At 35.1% G+C, this 16050-nt stretch overlaps 2 non-coding genes across 2 annotated transcripts; one reads left to right on the forward strand and one right to left on the reverse strand.

Moving 5' to 3' along the window:
* The first annotated feature begins 1397 nt into the window (after positions 1-1397).
* Positions 1398-1470, forward strand: TRNAK-CUU (transfer RNA lysine (anticodon CUU)). Its single transcript has one exon. It is a non-coding gene; the product is annotated as a tRNA-Lys (tRNA).
* Positions 1471-13813: 12343 nt separating this feature from the next.
* Positions 13814-13886, reverse strand: TRNAK-CUU (transfer RNA lysine (anticodon CUU)). The gene has a single exon. It is a non-coding gene; the product is annotated as a tRNA-Lys (tRNA).
* Between the last annotated feature and the right edge of the window lie 2164 nt (positions 13887-16050).

Consider the following 16050-nt stretch of genomic DNA (forward strand, 5'->3'; position numbering starts at 1 on the left):
AACACAATGTTGAAATCAACGATAGAAGATTTGGGTCCTCTGTTAGGCTCCACTAACTCCTCCTAAAAAGCTTGAGAACAACTCATCACAAAATCATGGATTCATCCTTGAGGTATTTTAGTGAGGACAACATAACTTTCCCATGTGATGCACATCGGGATGCAACAAATGCAACAATCCAAAGCAATTCATCGTCTTTCAAGTCTCCGACCGTCTCGAATTCAACAAGTATGTTGCAGTGGACATCGATGAAACCAGTTTAGGAACTGTTAAATGTCTCACCCAAACAAAATGACTCATAGCAACATAGAGAAAATACTCTGATTCGGACACGAAAATTTTCCACAACAACAATCTGTCAGAAATACACGAGCACCTATCATTCTCTGGCACCACTCCGGAGGCGCTGTGAGCACATGATGCAAGTGTCCTCTCTGTGGCATTTGAGTGGGCGCGGCGTGACTCCTCTCCTTCAAACCAATTCCGCGTTATGCTCCGTGGTAAATGTCGCTGGTTTCGTGGAGCGCACTCTGTTGTTGTTTGCAAACTAGACGGCGGAGTTTGTGCGCGGAGCACTTGCCCAAGGGGGCAGCCCAGAATGCCTAAAAGAAGAGGACGATTTGAGGGAATATCGTGGCACGTCTTGGAGCTGAATGGTGTGAGAATTGCGCAGAAAATATGCATAGACCTTGTGAGGACCATGTCGAAGAGATTAACGCGATGCATGTGCAGATTCACCGCTTGTGTGTGCAGGATTAGATCCTGAGGTACTGATACACACGTGCACGAGGATCTGCTCAGGAGCCTAGAGTGTGTGCGGGACCAGGTGGGGGCGGACGCGGGAGCATGGAAATGCGAGCACCTGCTGAAGGAGGAGGTAGGCAGCGGCAGCAGCAGCAGGTCGACGAAGGGCGAGGATCTCCGACGTGCGAAGGCTGAGGGGTGTGGGTTGGGGTGCGAGCGAGCGGCTCAGACGAGACGAGACGAGCAGCAGGGGAGAGCACCACGTTCCTGGCGCTATGAAAACGCCAACGCCCGCAATGTTTTGGGGGAGTTGTGAGGATGGAAGTGGGAGGCTGGGCGTGTGCACAAGTGCTTGTGAGTGCAGCAGCAGCAGTAGGTGCTGCAGATTCCTTCATGTGGGCACCTGCTTTCACCAGGTTGTCGCCTTTGGCAGAGGTTTGTTGGTCTCTACTTGATCCGCCACAAAGTTGTGCTTTTCTTGTGGTTGGTGTTGGGGGTGGGCTTGCGGAATGTACAGGATGAGCGAGGGAGTCTCTGAGGCGAGGATTGAGGATGGTTACTCTGTGTTGCTTTTTCTGGTCAGAGGGAAGGAGAGCGAGGACATAAATATGGATTTTTGCTAAAAATGATTCTTGTTGCAGTGTTGACATGAAGCCGTCCTAGCTCAGTTGGTAGAGCGCAAGGCTCTTAACCTTGTGGTCCAGGGTTCGAGCCCCTGGGGTGGCGATGATTAATTAGGTCCTATTTTTCTTTTTCCACACACTTCTATTACATTTCTAACCTCTTTCTAAATACAATTATCAAACATCATGTTGTTTTTAACACTTACAAACAACTAATCATGTTTTACTTTAGAAAACACTTATTATCACTAACTCTATCATTTTATCATGCACTTGTCACCTAATCCATCTCTAAAGTATTGACTACTCTTCAATTAAACAATCAAGTAACCTACAAATCAACTTTCAAAAAACACCACTCTTTTTATTTATTTTTAGAGGTCTTTAAGATTATTTTTTTGCACAGATTTTGTTATAGCAATTTCTTCTAGTATTCTTCTAAGTGAAGAATGTGACATAGGTTGTATTTTTATTTTTATTTTATTTTATTTTTATTATTATCTTTCTTTTGCTATACAACTTAAGTGCTCTTATTATTCTCTTCATATCTTCTATGTTGTAGAGACAAGGGATTCTTCTTTGAAACTTTATTGTCATGTTCATGTATGGTTGTGAATTTATAATATTAGATTTGAAATTTATAATATTGTGTTTGCAATCTATTATATGAATTGATTGAGTGAAGTTGACTAATCAATCAATACAATCATCTAATCCTATTGACTTACTCAACTAACAATTCCAATCTACTAATCCAATTGATTAATTCAATTAATTGCAAAAATAGGATGTGATATGTCATTGCCATATCACCAACTCAAATTGTGGACTTTAAGATTAAGAGCCTTGGCTTTTATTAACTGAGTTATAAAATCTTCTTTAGAACTAAAAATAAAAAAAAATTAGATGCATTGGATGGCAGAAATGATAATTGTCTTATAAAATGTAAATTTTTTGTTCCTTTAAACACAAGATCTTGCTTTTAGGATATTTCAAATGTTTTCTTTTTTCAAATTTTTCCACAAAAGTAAAAATTGCTTTGCTTTATATTGTATTGAATTCTTATAAATGTGAGTCTTATAGTTTGTGTTGCAATGTTGTGTATATTATTGCTAAAGTAATTGATAATGTAGTCTAGACTATTGCTACCCTAGTATATGAATTCTTTTTCAAGGTCTTTTTCATTTATATGATTCTACTTTTTGTGTTCTTTAGTACGATGACTCATTCCTATCTATTTTTATAAGTACTGTCAATGAATCATAGGATGTCAATATCAGATATGTTGGTCAAGGCCATTTGTGAAAAAAATATGATGTTAAAGATTTACAACTACGTGGATAATGTATTGCCATGCATAGTGAAGCATGCAATGAGATAGTAGTAAATATTCAAGATATTGTTTCATTGCTACCATAGCTATTGTTGAATCAATGAGATCTTTAATGTATTATGTTATTGTATTGAGTGGACCATATAAGATATCTTCTCAAATGTCTAGTTGATTGAAGTTGGCCATAGTTTATATCAAATTATATTTTACTCATGCTAATTGGATATGTGGAAATATTAGAGACATACATATTTATTCTAATAGTTATTTAGATCATATGAATAAGTAGAAGTAGGTAAAAATAAATTAATCTAATAATATCTTATAGATAAGCTTCCTAAAAACTTTATAGATGTAAATCCAACCTTAAAAATGCCTATAGGTGATTGATAGGTTAAAAACTTTGCCAACAAATTAGCCATGTGTTATATGTATTAGTAGCTTGTGGTATTAGCTAACCATGTATTTAGCAAATTAGACACATATTGGAGGTCCTATAGAATGTCATCATGTAGTTTTTAGTTATATAGTATATATAGAAGCAAAAATGATGTCTTTTTCAAGGATCTTTAATTTATTTTTTTTAGAAATAGCCATTTTAGTTTTTTTTAAATATACATGTTTATTTATTTCTATTTTATTATCTTTTTTGAAAAAACTATTATTTATTTATTTTCCTTTATTTAATTCTTATCTTTAACAGATTGACAAGAATACTTTTACAATATCAAAGTTTTGTCTTTTTTTCATTAAATGTAGATTATTTCTTTCTTTTCATAAGACATAAGAATATTAAAAGTTGTAGATTAACTTCTTCTAAACTGATATTATTTTTAATATTTTTTTATTGACAAGTCTTATCTTTTACTTATCTTGAAGAACATTAGACATCATCTTTTTGTCTAGTATTATTATGGCACATCTTATTGAAATAAAGAATACAATGGCACAAATGTAAGAATAATTTAGGAAGTTATTGCTTGTTATACATTAATCTAATTTACTACCACAAGAAATAATCAGATTTCTAGAAAATAAAGATATAGAGATGATTGGACCTACTTCAATATTTGCACAAAATCATATTACTTGTCAAATATTAGAAGACCAAGAGTTGCCATATCTAAGAAGTTAAATGGTATAAGATCAAAGTTTCAAAGATTTATGAATCAAGTACAACTAGTACTTGAACTATAACTTCAAAGCTATCCAATTTCAAGATCACAAGACACATTTATTAAAACATTACTTTTACGTTCTACATTATCATGGTTTTTTTCTTTTCTTAAATGATGTGATCTAATATTAAATAATTTGGAGGTTTTTTTCTTTTTTCTTTTTTTTTCTTTATTTTCTTACAGAGTTTCAATCTAAGTATGAAAACCATATAATACTACTAGTATCTTAAGGCCTAAGATCTAAGGCAAGCTTGAAAACCATATTTCACATATTTGGAGTTGTGATTCTGGTGTTCTATAACATAGTATAGCCTTCCAAGGTTCTATTCTAAATATGAGTCTTTGAGCTATTAATTTGGCTATAAGAGCCTTGACTTAAATTTTTGGATCAAACACCTTTATTCCTCTGTATATGATTGAATGGATTGTTGTGCTTTATTTTGCTTTTTATTTTCTTGTTGTTCCATATGTAATGCTTGATAAAAAGATAATTACATTCTACGACATTTTCTTACTTGAAAATTTTATTTTCAATACTTACACAAAAAAACAACATATAAAATTGAGGCCAATATGACTTAGTTAAACATCATTATTTTGCTTGCTAGTGAAATTTTCTTTGAGTCCCATTTTGCTAATTGAGAAGTAATTTGGTAGATGATTTTAGATCAGTTTTCAACAAGGGGCATGCAGAAGTCCAATAAAAAGTCCAGGTAATGAATCGAGGTTCTCCTCTATTATCTAGAGCAAATCCAAAAGCAAGACCTTGCGTTCAAAGGAATAAAAAAATTTGTATTTTATAAGACAATGCCCATTTTTGGTGCCCAATGTGTGTAATTTTTATTTATTTTTAGTTCCAAAGGAGATTTTATGGCTTAGTTGATAAAAGCCAAGGCTCTTAACCTTGAAATCCACAATTTGAGTCCCTAGGATGGCAATGACATATCACATCCTATTTTTGCAATTAATTGAATTAATCAATTGGATTACTAGATTGGAATTGTTAGTTGAGTAAGTCAATAGGTGTCACGGTCATAATCATGTAAGCTAATAATTACATATAGAAATAGGTAGAAGTAAGTAAAAGTAGATAAAAGTAAGTTAATTCTATAATATTTAATATAGAAGCTTTCTAGAAACTTCCTAGATGCTGCTTTGACTTCATAGGTGTCTTTAATTGACTTTTTGGATTAGAAACGTGGTCAACAAGTTGGCCATGTGCCACACATGTTGTTAGCTTGAAGATCAAGCTAACTATGTGGCCCACACGTAGAAAAACTTGCCTTGTAAGTCAAGGCATGTGTCCTACAAAGTAAACACATATTGGAGGTCCTATAGAACGTCGCCACGTAGCCCCTAGTTAGATAGTATATATAGAGACAAGAGTGAAGGCTTCTTCACTCTTGTCAACTCCTTTCTTGCTTCTAGTCCAGGTTCAAGAATCTTTAGTTTCTTGTCTTGTGGCAATAGCCATTCCAGTTTCCTTTTAATATACCTACTTGTTTATATTTTGACTTATTATATCGAGATAGCCTTTTTGTGTATATTTTCCCATTCTTGAAGATCTTCATCTCGATTGCGTCGTCTTGAAGGTTGTGACAATCGTAATGTCTCTTCCGGCAGGTCAGTAAACGAAGGTTCTTGAGTTGAATCCGCTGGTTGTTGGCTCTCCATCTAATTAGCGTCACAAATGTAAAGAAGTTACAAACAAGGATAGGAAATTGAATGTTATCTTGCCTCAATCTTGTCTCTTTTATAAGAGAGATTTTCATCTTGGTTTTGATGGATGTCGTTGATGAAAAACTTTGACTTTAGCTGATGCATTTCCTAGATTCCTGGATGGCTCTCATGTGCATTCACTAATATCATATCCGTGCCAATGAACAAGATATTTCAGCTTATTTCGGCGCCGCCTTGAGTCTAATATCTCTTCCACCTCAAATTCTTCATTAGGAGGCGGTGGCATTTGTCTTCTTCCTTGTATATCCACTGTCTTATATGGTTTAAGAAGAGACACGTGGAATACAGGATGGATCTTCATTGACTCCGGTAGATGTAACCGATATGCAACTGGATTGATCTGTTCTGAAACAGAAAAGGAGCCAAGCCTACGATAGTCCAACTTGTCACAAGGTCGAGTAGTCTTGATATTGCGACGAAGTAGCCATACCTTATCACCTACGTCGATTTGTGGTTGCTCCTTACGATATAGATCTACGTTTATCTTTTGTCGTTCTTGAGCTTCCTTCAATTGCGTCTTCATTATTGCATGTAACTCTGACAACCGATTTGCCATATCTTCTGCTGCAGGATTATCAACTTTTGAAAAATCAAAAGTATCAAGTCGTGGATGATAGCCATAATTGGCAAAGAAAGGTGTTTTTTACGTGGAAGAATGTACCGTATTATTATAAGCAAACTCTGCCAATGGCAGAAGGGTTGTCCAATCATCTTGTTGGTAGTTGATAGTACACCTTAAATATTGCTCCAAGACTTGGTTTACGCGCTCTATTTGTCCATCAGTTTGAGGATGGAAAGCCGAAGATAGCTTTATGTCCACTTTTAAAATCTTGAAAAGGGTCCTCCAGAATCTTGACACAAATTGAGTTCCCCTATTCGATATGATATCTTTAGGTAATCCATGATAGCGACAGATATTATCAATGAAAAGCTTAGCTGTTTCTTCACCTGTGATAGATTTTGTACATGGCACAAAATGTGCCATCTTGGTGAAACGATCTACTATCACAAATATAGAATCATAAGATCTTGAGCTTGGAAGATCTGTGATGAAATCCATAGAAACAGAAGACCATGGTTGTTCTGGTATAGGTAATGGCTGAAGAAGTCCGTAAGGTCGATGACGAGGAATTTTTGATCTTGAACAAATATCACATGATTGTACAAAGTCTTTGACTGACTTCCACATTTGTGGCCACCAAAAATCTCTTGATATGAGTTCCAAAGTCTTATTATATCCAAAGTGCCCTGCTGCTGGAAAGTCATGACGTGCTTGAAGAACACGTAAATGTGCTTCTCCTTCTGGAACATATAGGCGTCCTTCAAAATATAATAGATTATTCTTGAACTCGAACTTAGAAGGATCATGAGACTTGTAAGAATTATTCTCGATATCATAAACAAGAGGATCTGAGGACATACTGGACTGGATTTGCTTGAGAAAAGTTGAATCAACAGTCAATGTTGATTTCATTGCTCGGAGATGAAATTGCTCATGAGAAATCTTTGATGAAGATCCGATAGTAATTGGCAAATCCCAAGAAACATTGGACATCTCTTACCGTCCTTGGAATCTTCCAATCCATGATTGTTTGGACTTTCTTAGAATCCATCATGAGACCATCATTTGAAATGATGTATCCTAAAAAGTCAACTTGAATAGTGTGAAATATACACTTTTCCATCTTAGCGTACAATCCTGCATCTCTAAGTTTTTGTAATACTTGACGAATATGTATTTCATGTTCTTCGACATTCTTAGAATAGATCAAGATATCGTCTAGATAGCAAACGACAAAATTATCTAAGAATTCACGAAATACATCATTCATGAGATGTTGAAAAGCAGCTGGTGCATTCGTGAGTCCAAAGGGCATGACATTATATTCGAAATGTCCATACGTGGTTCGAAACGCAGTCTTCCATTCATCTCCTTCTTTGATCCGTACTAGATTATATGCTCCTCTTAGATCTATTTTTGTATAGATCTTAGCTTAATTCATTTGGTCAAGGAGTCTTGATATCAAAGGTAATGGATACCTGTTCTTGATTGTGATCTTCTTGAGTCTTCGATAATCAACACACATTCGTAAAGATCCATCTTTTTTCTTTACGAATAGAATTGGAGCTCCTGCTGGAGATTTTGAATGGCGTATGAAATTCTTCGCTAAATTCTCGTCAATATATGTCTTGAGTTCAGCCATCTCATCTTGCGATAAACTGTAAATTGGTCCAAATGGTGGCTGAGTTCTTTCCTTGAGGTCGATTGAACAATCATATGGGCGATGCTCAGGAAGAATATCTGCATTCTTTTTCTCAAAAACGTCTTGATACTCCTGATATTGACTTGGAATGCCAATTGAAGTCTTTACGTTTTCAGAAATAGGTGCAACATAAATAGCAAAAGTTGATCCTTCTTTTGCTGCGTGTATAAATGCTTTTGCACCTATCAGTACGGGTTTTACTATACTAGACTTATAATTTTTTACTTGGTTGGTAGAACTATTAATAATGCTTTGGGAAAAGTCAAGTTTACGTGAATTCCAATCTATGAGCAATTTCATCTCCGAGCAATGAAATCAACATTGACTGTTGATTCAACTTTTCTCAAGCAAATCCAGTCCAGTATGTCCTCAGATCCTCTTGTTTATGATATCGAGAATAATTCTTACAAGTCTCATGATCCTTCTAAGTTCGAGTTCAAGAATAATCTATTATATTTTGAAGGACGCCTATATGTTCCAGAAGGAGAAGCACATTTACGTGTTCTTCAAGCACGTCATGACTTTCCAGCAGCAGGGCACTTTGGATATAATAAGACTTTGGAACTCATATCAAGAGATTTTTGGTGGCCACAAATGTGGAAGTCAGTCAAAGACTTTGTACAATCATGTGATATTTGTTCAAGATCAAAAATTCCTCGTCATCGACCTTACGGACTTCTTCAGCCATTACCTATACCAGAACAACCATGGTCTTCTGTTTCTATGGATTTCATCACAGATCTTCCAAGCTCAAGATCTTATGATTCTATATTTGTGATAGTAGATCGTTTCACCAAGATGGCACATTTTGTGCCATGTACAAAATCTATCACAGGTGAAGAAACAGCTAAGCTTTTCATTGATAATATCTGTCGCTATCATGGATTACCTAAAGATATCATATCGAATAGGGGAACTCAATTTGTGTCAAGATTCTGGAGGACCCTTTTCAAGATTTTAAAAGTGGACATAAAGCTATCTTCGGCTTTCCATCCTCAAACTGATGGACAAATAGAGCGCGTAAACCAAGTCTTGGAGCAATATTTAAGGTGTACTATCAACTACCAACAAGATGATTGGACAACCCTTCTGCCATTGGCAGAGTTTGCTTATAATAATACGGTACATTCTTCCACGTAAAAAACACCTTTCTTTGCCAATTATGGCTATCATCCACGACTTGATACTTTTGATTTTTCAAAAGTTGATAATCCTGCAGCAGAAGATATGGCAAATCGGTTGTCAGAGTTACATGCAATAATGAAGACGCAATTGAAGGAAGCTCAAGAACGACAAAAGATAAACGTAGATCTATATCGTAAGGAGCAACCACAAATCGACGTAGGTGATAAGGTATGGCTACTTCGTCGCAATATCAAGACTACTCGACCTTGTGACAAGTTGGACTATCGTAGGCTTGGCTCCTTTTCTGTTTCAGAACAGATCAATCCAGTTGCATATCGGTTACATCTACCGGAGTCAATGAAGATCCATCCTGTATTCCACGTGTCTCTTCTTAAACCATATAAGACAGTGGATATACAAGGAAGAAGACAAATGCCACCGCCTCCTAATGAAGAATTTGAGGTGGAAGAGATATTAGACTCAAGGCGGCGCCGAAATAAGCTGAAATATCTTGTTCATTGGCACGGATATGATATTAGTGAATGCACATGAGAGCCATCCAGGAATCTAGGAAATGCATCAGCTAAAGTCAAAGTTTTTCATCAACGACATCCATCAAAACCAAGATGAAAATCTCTCTTATAAAAGAGACAAGATTGAGGCAAGATAACATTCAATTTCCTATCCTTGTTTGTAACTTCTTTACATTTGTGACGCTAATTAGATGGAGAGCCAACAACCAGCGGATTCAACTCAAGAACCTTCGTTTACTGACCTGCCGGAAGAGACATTACGATTGTCACAACCTTCAAGACGACGCAATCGAGATGAAGATCTTCAAGAATGGGAAAATATACACAAAAAGGCTATCTCGATATAATAAGTCAAAATATAAACAAGTAGGTATATTAAAAGGAAACTGGAATGGCTATTGCCACAAGACAAGAAACTAAAGATTCTTGAACCTGGACTAGAAGCAAGAAAGGAGTTGACAAGAGTGAAGAAGCCTTCACTCTTGTCTCTATATATACTATCTAACTAGGGGCTACGTGGCGACGTTCTATAGGACCTCCAATATGTGTTTACTTTGTAGGACACATGCCTTGACTTACAAGGCAAGTTTTTCTACGTGTGGGCCACATAGTTAGCTTGATCTTCAAGCTAACAACATGTGTGGCACATGGCCAACTTGTTGACCACGTTTCTAATCCAAAAAGTCAATTAAAGACACCTATGAAGTCAAAGCAGCATCTAGGAAGTTTCTAGAAAGCTTCTATATTAAATATTATAGAATTAACTTACTTTTATCTACTTTTACTTACTTCTACCTATTTCTATATGTAATTATTAGCTTACATGATTATGACCGTGACACCTATTGACTTACTCAACTAACAATTCCAATCTAGTAATCCAATTGATTAATTCAATTAATTGCAAAAATAGGATGTGATATGTCATTGCCATCCTAGGGACTCAAATTGTGGATTTCAAGGTTAAGAGCCTTGGCTTTTATCAACTAAGCCATAAAATCTCCTTTGGAACTAAAAATAAATAAAAATTACACACATTGGGCACCAAAAATGGGCATTGTCTTATAAAATACAAATTTTTTTATTCCTTTGAACGCAAGGTCTTGCTTTTGGATTTGCTCTAGATAATAGAGGAGAACCTCGATTCATTACCTGGACTTTTTATTGGACTTCTGCATGCCCCTTGTTGAAAACTGATCTAAAATCATCTACCAAATTACTTCTCAATTAGCAAAATGGGACTCAAAGAAAATTTCACTAGCAAGCAAAATAATGATGTTTAACTAAGTCATATTGGCCTCAATTTTATATGTTGTTTTTTTGTGTAAGTATTGAAAATAAAATTTTCAAGTAAGAAAATGTCGTAGAATGTAATTATCTTTTTATCAAGCATTACATATGGAACAACAAGAAAATAAAAAGCAAAATAAAGCACAACAATCCATTCAATCATATACAGAGGAATAAAGGTGTTTGATCCAAAAATTTAAGTCAAGGCTCTTATAGCCAAATTAATAGCTCAAAGACTCATATTTAGAATAGAACCTTGGAAGGCTATACTATGTTATAGAACACCAGAATCACAACTCCAAATATGTGAAATATGGTTTTCAAGCTTGCCTTAGATCTTAGGCCTTAAGATACTAGTAGTATTATATGGTTTTCATACTTAGATTGAAACTCTGTAAGAAAATAAAGAAAAAAAAAGAAAAAAGAAAAAAACCTCCAAATTATTTAATATTAGATCACATCATTTAAGAAAAGAAAAAAACCATGATAATGTAGAACGTAAAAGTAATGTTTTAATAAATGTGTCTTGTGATCTTGAAATTGGATAGCTTTGAAGTTATAGTTCAAGTACTAGTTGTACTTGATTCATAAATCTTTGAAACTTTGATCTTATACCATTTAACTTCTTAGATATGGCAACTCTTGGTCTTCTAATATTTGACAAGTAATATGATTTTGTGCAAATATTGAAGTAGGTCCAATCATCTCTATATCTTTATTTTCTAGAAATCTGATTATTTCTTGTGGTAGTAAATTAGATTAATGTATAACAAGCAATAACTTCCTAAATTATTCTTACATTTGTGCCATTGTATTCTTTATTTCAATAAGATGTGCCATAATAATACTAGACAAAAAGATGATGTCTAATGTTCTTCAAGATAAGTAAAAGATAAGACTTGTCAATAAAAAAATATTAAAAATAATATCAGTTTAGAAGAAGTTAATCTACAACTTTTAATATTCTTATGTCTTATGAAAAGAAAGAAATAATCTACATTTAATGAAAAAAAGACAAAACTTTGATATTGTAAAAGTATTCTTGTCAATCTGTTAAAGATAAGAATTAAATAAAGGAAAATAAATAAATAATAGTTTTTTCAAAAAAGATAATAAAATAGAAATAAATAAACATGTATATTTAAAAAAAACTAAAATGGCTATTTCTAAAAAAAATAAATTAAAGATCCTTGAAAAAGACATCATTTTTGCTTCTATATATACTATATAACTAAAAACTACATGATGACATTCTATAGGACCTCCAATATGTGTCTAATTTGCTAAATACATGGTTAGCTAATACCACAAGCTACTAATACATATAACACATGGCTAATTTGTTGGCAAAGTTTTTAACCTATCAATCACCTATAGGCATTTTTAAGGTTGGATTTACATCTATAAAGTTTTTAGGAAGCTTATCTATAAGATATTATTAGATTAATTTATTTTTACCTACTTCTACTTATTCATATGATCTAAATAACTATTAGAATAAATATGTATGTCTCTAATATTTCCACATATCCAATTAGCATGAGTAAAATATAATTTGATATAAACTATGGCCAACTTCAATCAACTAGACATTTGAGAAGATATCTTATATGGTCCACTCAATACAATAACATAATACATTAAAGATCTCATTGATTCAACAATAGCTATGGTAGCAATGAAACAATATCTTGAATATTTACTACTATCTCATTGCATGCTTCACTATGCATGGCAATACATTATCCACGTAGTTGTAAATCTTTAACATCATATTTTTTTCACAAATGGCCTTGACCAACATATCTGATATTGACATCCTATGATTCATTGACAGTACTTATAAAAATAGATAGGAATGAGTCATCGTACTAAAGAACACAAAAAGTAGAATCATATAAATGAAAAAGACCTTGAAAAAGAATTCATATACTAGGGTAGCAATAGTCTAGACTACATTATCAATTACTTTAGCAATAATATACACAACATTGCAACACAAACTATAAGACTCACATTTATAAGAATTCAATACAATATAAAGCAAAGCAATTTTTACTTTTGTGGAAAAATTTGAAAAAAGAAAACATTTGAAATATCCTAAAAGCAAGATCTTGTGTTTAAAGGAACAAAAAATTTACATTTTATAAGACAATTATCATTTCTGCCATCCAATGCATCTAATTTTTTTTTATTTTTAGTTCTAAAGAAGATTTTATAACTCAGTTAATAAAAGCCAAGGCTCTTAATCTTAAAGTCCACAATTTGAGTTGGTGATATGGCAATGACATATCACATCCTATTTTTGCAATTAATTGAATTAATCAATTGGATTAGTAGATTGGAATTGTTAGTTGAGTAAGTCAATAGGATTAGATGATTGTATTGATTGATTAGTCAACTTCACTCAATCAATTCATATAATAGATTGCAAACACAATATTATAAATTTCAAATCTAATATTATAAATTCACAACCATACATGAACATGACAATAAAGTTTCAAAGAAGAATCCCTTGTCTCTACAACATAGAAGATATGAAGAGAATAATAAGAGCACTTAAGTTGTATAGCAAAAGAAAGATAATAATAAAAATAAAATAAAATAAAAATAAAAATACAACCTATGTCACATTCTTCACTTAGAAGAATACTAGAAGAAATTGCTATAACAAAATCTGTGCAAAAAAATAATCTTAAAGACCTCTAAAAATAAATAAAAAGAGTGGTGTTTTTTGAAAGTTGATTTGTAGGTTACTTGATTGTTTAATTGAAGAGTAGTCAATACTTTAGAGATGGATTAGGTGACAAGTGCATGATAAAATGATAGAGTTAGTGATAATAAGTGTTTTCTAAAGTAAAACATGATTAGTTGTTTGTAAGTGTTAAAAACAACATGATGTTTGATAATTGTATTTAGAAAGAGGTTAGAAATGTAATAGAAGTGTGTGGAAAAAGAAAAATAGGACCTAATTAATCATCGCCACCCCAGGGGCTCGAACCCTGGACCACAAGGTTAAGAGCCTTGCGCTCTACCAACTGAGCTAGGACGGCTTCATGTCAACACTGCAACAAGAATCATTTTTAGCAAAAATCCATATTTATGTCCTCGCTCTCCTTCCCTCTGACCAGAAAAAGCAACACAGAGTAACCATCCTCAATCCTCGCCTCAGAGACTCCCTCGCTCATCCTGTACATTCCGCAAGCCCACCCCCAACACCAACCACAAGAAAAGCACAACTTTGTGGCGGATCAAGTAGAGACCAACAAACCTCTGCCAAAGGCGACAACCTGGTGAAAGCAGGTGCCCACATGAAGGAATCTGCAGCACCTACTGCTGCTGCTGCACTCACAAGCACTTGTGCACACGCCCAGCCTCCCACTTCCATCCTCACAACTCCCCCAAAACATTGCGGGCGTTGGCGTTTTCATAGCGCCAGGAACGTGGTGCTCTCCCCTGCTGCTCGTCTCGTCTCGTCTGAGCCGCTCGCTCGCACCCCAACCCACACCCCTCAGCCTTCGCACGTCGGAGATCCTCGCCCTTCGTCGACCTGCTGCTGCTGCCGCTGCCTACCTCCTCCTTCAGCAGGTGCTCGCATTTCCATGCTCCCGCGTCCGCCCCCACCTGGTCCCGCACACACTCTAGGCTCCTGAGCAGATCCTCGTGCACGTGTGTATCAGTACCTCAGGATCTAATCCTGCACACACAAGCGGTGAATCTGCACATGCATCGCGTTAATCTCTTCGACATGGTCCTCACAAGGTCTATGCATATTTTCTGCGCAATTCTCACACCATTCAGCTCCAAGACGTGCCACGATATTCCCTCAAATCGTCCTCTTCTTTTAGGCATTCTGGGCTGCCCCCTTGGGCAAGTGCTCCGCGCACAAACTCCGCCGTCTAGTTTGCAAACAACAACAGAGTGCGCTCCACGAAACCAGCGACATTTACCACGGAGCATAACGCGGAATTGGTTTGAAGGAGAGGAGTCACGCCGCGCCCACTCAAATGCCACAGAGAGGACACTTGCATCATGTGCTCACAGCGCCTCCGGAGTGGTGCCAGAGAATGATAGGTGCTCGTGTATTTCTGACAGATTGTTGTTGTGGAAAATTTTCGTGTCCGAATCAGAGTATTTTCTCTATGTTGCTATGAGTCATTTTGTTTGGGTGAGACATTTAACAGTTCCTAAACTGGTTTCATCGATGTCCACTGCAACATACTTGTTGAATTCGAGACGGTCGGAGACTTGAAAGACGATGAATTGCTTTGGATTGTTGCATTTGTTGCATCCCGATGTGCATCACATGGGAAAGTTATGTTGTCCTCACTAAAATACCTCAAGGATGAATCCATGATTTTGTGATGAGTTGTTCTCAAGCTTTTTAGGAGGAGTTAGTGGAGCCTAACAGAGGACCCAAATCTTCTATCGTTGATTTCAACATTGTGTTCTCTACGATTGCACCTGATTTTTATGTGTCTATCTGTTTCTCTTAATTCTTGGAGTTCTTTTTGCGGTTCGATTGATGATGTAAAATTACAGGTTCATTTCCGAACAACTCATCTTCATATTGCAGGTGGCATGCAGTATGTGTTTGTTCGAGGTAAATCTTGACAATTCCAAGTGCTTTTCACAGTTTTCTGTGGGTTTTGAAATTACCATTTTGTTCCCAATATAAGTCACCACGTAGTTATCGTGGAATTTGATTTGAAGTCTAAATTGTGTATGTAATTGGGAAGTATGTAGCTCATCATGCAATACAAGTAATATCACAATGAACTTGGAGGATTTGTGTTACAATCTTGTTTACTTATCCACCTCCTAGCACAGATACCATCCTCAGTTATTTGATCTGTTTTTGGTGAACAGTATAAATTCTATACTAATATGAAAGTCCACAACACAATTGTCATGTACAGAAAAAATGTGTTTTGCAAGCAAGCCAGTAATTATGTGGCATTTTCATGAAAGATTTTCAGTGTGGTTTTTGTACAATGTTGTGGTTGAAATTATTAATTGAAAACTCAAACTTCTTAACGTACAACCTCTTTAAGTTGGCGGTACCCTCAACCTTTGTGTAGTAAATATGAATATAGATCATAAATTGGGTTATTATTGGCATAATCGTCAGTTAATTATTTTTATAATAAATATGGTTAGTGTAACATTAAAAACAAATTTCAAGATTCTTAAATTGTAATATGACTAAAAAGAGTA

Source organism: Physcomitrium patens, chromosome 6 (assembly GCF_059467195.1).
Source record: "Physcomitrium patens ecotype Gransden chromosome 6, ASM5946719v1, whole genome shotgun sequence".
In the NCBI taxonomy this organism is placed as follows: domain Eukaryota; kingdom Viridiplantae; phylum Streptophyta; class Bryopsida; order Funariales; family Funariaceae; genus Physcomitrium; species Physcomitrium patens.